This window comes from Palaemon carinicauda, unplaced genomic scaffold, assembly GCF_036898095.1.
Source record: "Palaemon carinicauda isolate YSFRI2023 unplaced genomic scaffold, ASM3689809v2 scaffold21, whole genome shotgun sequence".
Lineage (NCBI taxonomy): Eukaryota > Metazoa > Arthropoda > Malacostraca > Decapoda > Palaemonidae > Palaemon > Palaemon carinicauda.
Genome location: NW_027169701.1, coordinates 263,032 through 269,752, shown reverse-complemented (window position 1 = coordinate 269,752; position 6,721 = coordinate 263,032).

Sequence of the window (6,721 nt, the reverse complement as noted above, 5' to 3'; positions counted from 1 at the left end):
GCTGAAAATGAAGTGACCCCTTGAATACTTTTAAGATCATTTTGCAGTGTGTGGCATGAAGAGACAAAACTTAAGGAAGGAGAGTTAGGAGTGTTGGTGAAAAAAAACCTGACTGATTGCAATAATTACGGAGGCATCATACTTACGTCAGTTGTCTTGAAAATATATAGCATGCTTATTCTAAAGAGACTAGAGAGACAGATGGATGAAAAGCTTAGAAATGAACAAGCTGTGTTTAGAAAAGCTAGAAGTTATACTGAACAAAATTTCATTTCAAGTCATGTTGCAAAGTAATGCGTAGAACATGGAAATCCACTTTTGATGGCATTTGTGAATTATGAAAAAGCCTTTGATAGTGTGCACTGGCCATTTTGTGGAGATTCCTGCGTTATTATAAAATTCCTCGTATATATGGGACAGTGATATTGGCCTATCAAGCAGAATTTTGACATTCTGGGGTTCTGGGAAACACACAGACACGATACCTGATGGAAAAGTTCTTGGTGATGTCGATTTGCCTGGAAAATCTGATTTGATAATGCGAGAAACTATAATAAAGCCTTCAATAATACACACCATGAATGGAAAGCTGAGTTCTGCACCTCCCATATATAAGCATATGGGCATGTGATATAAATGTGTATTTGTTTGTGTTTCAGTAATAGAGTACATACATGGTTGAGTTTGTCGACCAAACACAAAATGAACAAGTTACCAAATTATTCATCATTATTATAACTCTAGTTGGAAAAGCCCAAGGTATCCCACAGGGAAAAATATCCCAGTGCGGAAAGGAAACGATGATATAATTAAACTACAAGAGAAGAATAAACAAATAAGATAAAATATTTCAAGAACAGTAACGACATTAAATTATATACTTCAGTTATAAACTATAAAAACTTCAAAGAGCACGAGTAAGAATAAAAACAGAACAGCGTGCCCGAGTGTAACCCCAAGCAAGAGAACTCTAATCCAAGACAGTGGAAGCCCATGGTACAGAGGCTATGGCACTACCCAAGACCAAAGAACAATGATTTGATTTTGGAGTGCCCTTCTCCCAGAAGAGCTGCTTACCATGGCTAAAGTCTCTTCTACCTTTACCAAGAATAAAGAAGCCACTGAACAGTTACAGCGCAGAAGTTAACTCCTGGAGCGAAGAAGATAAATATATTTGTTCGTGGTAAAACCAACAAGTGCAAGATTCCGTTTTTTGAATGTGCAGATGACGTACTCGAGTTCATGTAATAAAACATATTACATAATCAAAGTTACGTAATGAACACAAAAATCTGAGTTTATATACATACATTGATCATTAGCTCATCATTTAGTATAACAACTTCTTTGTAATCTTAGACTTATGTGCTTGCAACAACATTATATTGTGTCTGAAGGCTTGAGAGAGAGAGAGAGAGAGAGAGAGAGAGAGAGAGAGAGAGAGAGAGAGATTGTGTGTGTGTTATTAAAAATCATAAAGCGTAAATTTTTCGTTTTCAATGACCTTGCTAATACCCACCATTGATTATGAATGTAACTCTGAGGCTGGGGCATGTAGAGAGAGAGAGAGAGAGAGACTTAGACCCTTCCTGTATCACACATCTTAGCAGAGTTTACCACTGCTGTCATTTCTTAAAAAAAAAGGCTACTTGATATGATTTTCGTTTAAGAATCTTAGATTCCTATCAAAAGTTCAAACTTGCAGCGAATGTTTTATGTTGAATAGGCTGACATAAATCTCCCTTTATAGTTCATATAAGAAAGGCCGATTTCAAAATAAGAAACACCTATTCTAATGTTATTGTTCTTAAAATATACATAACAATTATTCTTTACTTTTCATGTATTTTGTAATGCGTAGAACAGGCGGAGATGGTCGAGGATTGGCAACAGAAAATTACCTGATCTAGAGTATGTTGATGACACTGTCCTTATCAGCAGAACACCACAGGATTTGCAATACTTGTTGGTGAATCCCTTAATAGAGATTTAGTTAGAATTAGTGCATGGTGCAAATTATGGGGTATGAAGTTGAATCCTAACAAAACTCAAAGTATGATTGTAAGTAGGTCAAGGACGGTGGCTCCTCAACATCCGGATCTCAGTATTGATAATGTTTCTTTAAATATGTATGACTCTTTCAAAATTTTAGGTGTGATTCTCGACAGTAAATTTACTTTTGAGAAACATATAAGGTCTGTGTCTTCTTCAATTGCACAAAAAATAGGCTTATTGAGAAAGTCTTTTAAGATATTCGGTGATCAATCTATTCTGAAGAAGTGTTTTAATTCTTTTATTCTACCTTGTTTTGAGTACTGTTCTCCTGTCTGGTGTTCAGCTGCTGATTCTCATCTTAATTTGTTGGACAGAAACTTACGGTCTATTAAATTTCTTATTCCTGATCTAGATATTAATCTCTGGCACCGTCGTTCAATTAGTTCATTATGCATGTTGCATAAGATTTTTCATAACTCTGACCATCCTTTACATTCAGATCTCCCTGGACAATTCTATCCTGTTCGTAATACTAGGCAGGCAGCTAATTCTAATAGCCAGGACTTCTCCATCACGAGGCTCAATACTACGCAGTACTCTAGAAGTTTTATTCCAGCTGTGACCAAGTTGTGGAATGATCTTCCTAATCGGGTGGTTGAATCAGTAGAACTTCAAAAGTTCAAAGTTGGAGCAAATGCTTTTTTGTTGACCAGGCGGACATGAGTCTTTTTATAGTTTATTTATGACAAATTTGTTTTTGATGTTGTTAATAGTTTATATATGACATGTCTGTTTTGACATTGTTACTTATTTTAGAATTATTTATTGTTAATTTGTTCTCTTCATTTATTTATTTCCTTATTTCCTTTCCTCACTGGGCTATTTTTCCCTGTTGGAGCCCCTGGGCTTATAGCATCTTGCTTTTCCAACTAGGGTTGTAGCTTGGATAGTAATAATAATAATAATAATAATAATAATAATGCATAGAAAATCACACGAGGCTGGGTTCACGATCAATAGAAGAAAGACAAGATGACGAGAACGCAATATGCAATGGAAGATAAAATATCATTGGAAGGATAAGTGATTAATGATGTAGAATCATTTAAGTATGGTTTGCTGTGAGCAATCAGACTATAGTCTTCCATCATCACCAATCCACTGCGACCAGCATGTGATGAAAATGGCCAAACCCCAGACATGTCTAAGGCCTTGATTAGTTCACCTTTGCTGTTCATGACGATACAAAAACCATTATCCCACTAAATAATGGATAAAATAAAGATCGTTCTTTTTTTATAAATCGTATGCCTTACATTATTATTATTATTGTTACTTGCTAAGCTAAAATCCTAGTTGGAAAAGCAGAATGCTAGAAGTCCAGGGGCTCCAACAGGGAAAATAGCTTAGTGAGGAAATGAAAAAAAGGAAAATAAAATATTCTAAGAAGAGTAACAACATTAAAATAGATATCTCCTATATAAACTATAATAATTTTAACAAAACAAGAGGAAGAGAAATAAGATAGAAGAGTGTGCTCGAGTGTACCCTCAAGCAAGAGAACTCTAACCCACGACAGTGGAAGACCATGGTACAGAAGTTATGGCACTACCCAAGACTAGAGAACAATGGTTTGATTTTGGGAAGAGGCCAAGATACTGTACATCTCGCATTACATAAAGATTAAGAGATGGTAACTGATAGAACACACCCTTGCATATCTCGTGCAGGAGAGAGAGAGAGAGAGAGAGAGAGAGAGAGAGAGAGAGAGAGAGAGAGAGAGAGACTCATATTCCCAGATGACAGGCTGATTGACATGCAAACAACAGATGCAAAGGCAATGATCTGAGATTCATTATTAAAATATCCACTTCTTCTGGCAGCATAACAGAGGGGGGAACGCCCATGTGGGTTAAAGTGGGGAAGCTATTGCCTGTTGAAAATACCGTTGAGCGGTGTGGGTGTGAAACGGGGGATATTAAAGTGTTGGAATAAAGATCAAGGGTAAGTGTATGACGTGGTACAATAATCATGAATGCTAGTAAATAGATTTAGCTGTACTGACATGAAAATACAAACGCCAAAAAAGAGAGAGAGAGAGAGAGAGAGAGAGAGAGAGAGAGAGAGAGAGAGAGAGAGAGAGAGAGATAAAGGAAAGATTGGAAATGGGGCTGAAATATGAGAGATGAAATAATATTTGCAGAATTATCCAAAACAATAAACAAACTAAAACCCAGTTTTACACAAAACAAGAATATTCTCAACTTTAGATCCTTCAATAATTCACTAAAAACTTACCATGCCTACAATTAATAAAAAGAAACTATAAAATTATCTATCACACACACACACAAACACACACACACACACATATTTCACAGACTGACTGATTTCAATATACAGGTCATGTTTTGAACACATAACCAACTTAGTAAAAAATTAACACTCCAAGAAATATTATAAAAAATATAAAAAATTGTATTCAACAATATATAAAACAGAGAGAGAGAGAGAGAGAGAGAGAGAGAGAGAGAGAGAGAGAGAGAGAGAGAGAGAGAGAGATTTGACCATGTAGAGAATATTTCTGACTAAAATAACATACTTTCCATTAATCATATATCCTCTACTATTCGTGATAAATGATCATAAAGGCTTTTTATCTTAGATTAATGTGAACTCTAATGAATAGTTTTGGTTACAAACGTAGACGACCTTGCAGAAGGACTGCCATTTGCAAAACCCTAAAAGAAGATGAACTTGAGTGAATGAGTTAAATCAAACGATCTCTTGTACGATAAAAATTGTATATTTTTAGTGAATGAGGTTTAGTCTTTAGTTATTGGCTAATAATGACCATTTATTTCCTTAGAATAAAGAAGGCTATCAGATGTTAATGTTGGACATTCTGGAACCTCTTCGGTATAGAGGCATCCTACTTTAGTAATACCAGAACCTTATTCTTGAAAAACCTTCAAACCTTTGAATCAAGTTTAAAATCATTTAGGATTCGCTTTTAGTAGTTGAAGAATTCAACATGATATTAGATTGCTGACTTATATTTGTCTAGAGATTTTTTTTTTTATTATTTTGTAAGAGAAATATACAATAGTTTTTTCATTGCGTAACTTATAACTTCCATCTATTCTTACTCCCATAGAAAATTGTCCTTATTATATAGTTTTTTTTAATAAAATGGCAACAGTGTATGTTCATAATCCTATAAATATCAGATTGTGAGATATACGTTGTATTAAATATCCAATTTTGAAAGGAAAATACAGTACTACGTAAAATAAATATAAAAATTGCCAGCATTAGAATGTTAAGAAAATTAAGTGTTTTTCTCTCAATACTTACAAAACAAATTAAACATAAAACCTTAGATGAAATATAATGTAAATTTAATCATGCTTATAACTACGTTAATTTCCAGCATAATTCTAGACACTAAAAATATTCTTGGCTATTCTGGTTCGTTTCCTTACGAATTTCACCCTTTTCGAATTGATATTCCAAACTTATTGGACTGCTAAATCATATAGAATCTAGGGAAAAGTAGATAAATGAAGTACGGCATTGAGAGGGGCCAAAATTGATATCCTAATGAAAAGAATCCTTTCTGATATAGTGTCGTCTGGAGGTGGTTCCTTTTGGAATTTAGATTAAAGGATATGTGAAGAATTATGTCCTGATTACTGCCTTTATCACTGTGCTGTCTTCATATGTACAAATAGAAAGTACCAATATTTAACTGATCTGACTAATTTGTTTATAAATATTATGTTGTTATAAAAGTTAAAAGCTAAAAGAACATAATGTTTATTTCCTTGTCCACTCGATGATGAGAGTAGCCAACCTATTTACTTTGACAGAAAAGTAATCAGGCTAAATATTTTATTCAAGACCTCTTTAGCAGGACGATGATATTAAATTTGAAAAATATATATTTTCCGCTTTCTATATTATCCAAGTGATCATTCACTTCCTCTAAATTAGAAATTTTATCCAATTAATTTGTTGGCAATTCTGGGCCCCTCCTGATGTTCTAAATAAATTTTGCCAAAACTGTGTAGAGTATTTCTCTTCAAGATTATTTAGTAAATGTCAATATACTGTTTATCTAGACATTCTTATTGAATAAAATAATTTCATTTCATATCTTATTTATGCATTATATGTAATGAATATTTTATATATATTTTTGAATAAAAAATACGATAAATTTTTAGTTGATTTAATGAAATTGGCCGTTCCTAAAGGTCCCAATAGATGGCCTCAGTGAGGTCATTTTGGAAGTAAAATATTGGAAAGAAAATCCGACTTTATGGAACGATTTGGGAGTTACCTTCCGATGTTCTTAGCCAATAGGAACGCTCCATTCGGGCAACGGTAAGAAAATTAGCCAATAGAAACGCTCCTTTCGGAAAACAGCAAAGAAACATAGTCTTTAGCCAATAGGAACGCTCCATTCCGACAAACTGTTAGGAAATTGTGGTTTGCTCTTTCAACTAGGTAAAAGAGACAAATGCCAGTTCATAAACCATTGGAAAATTTCCATTTTTGTACTTTCTTTCGAATGAATATATAGAATAAAACCTTTAATATCATATATATATTATATTTCATTTATTGCACATGTGGGTAATAAATCAAGCCCAAATCATACTTATACGATACTTATATTTATACGGTACTCTGAATCAAAACCTCATCCTCTGGCTAAAAA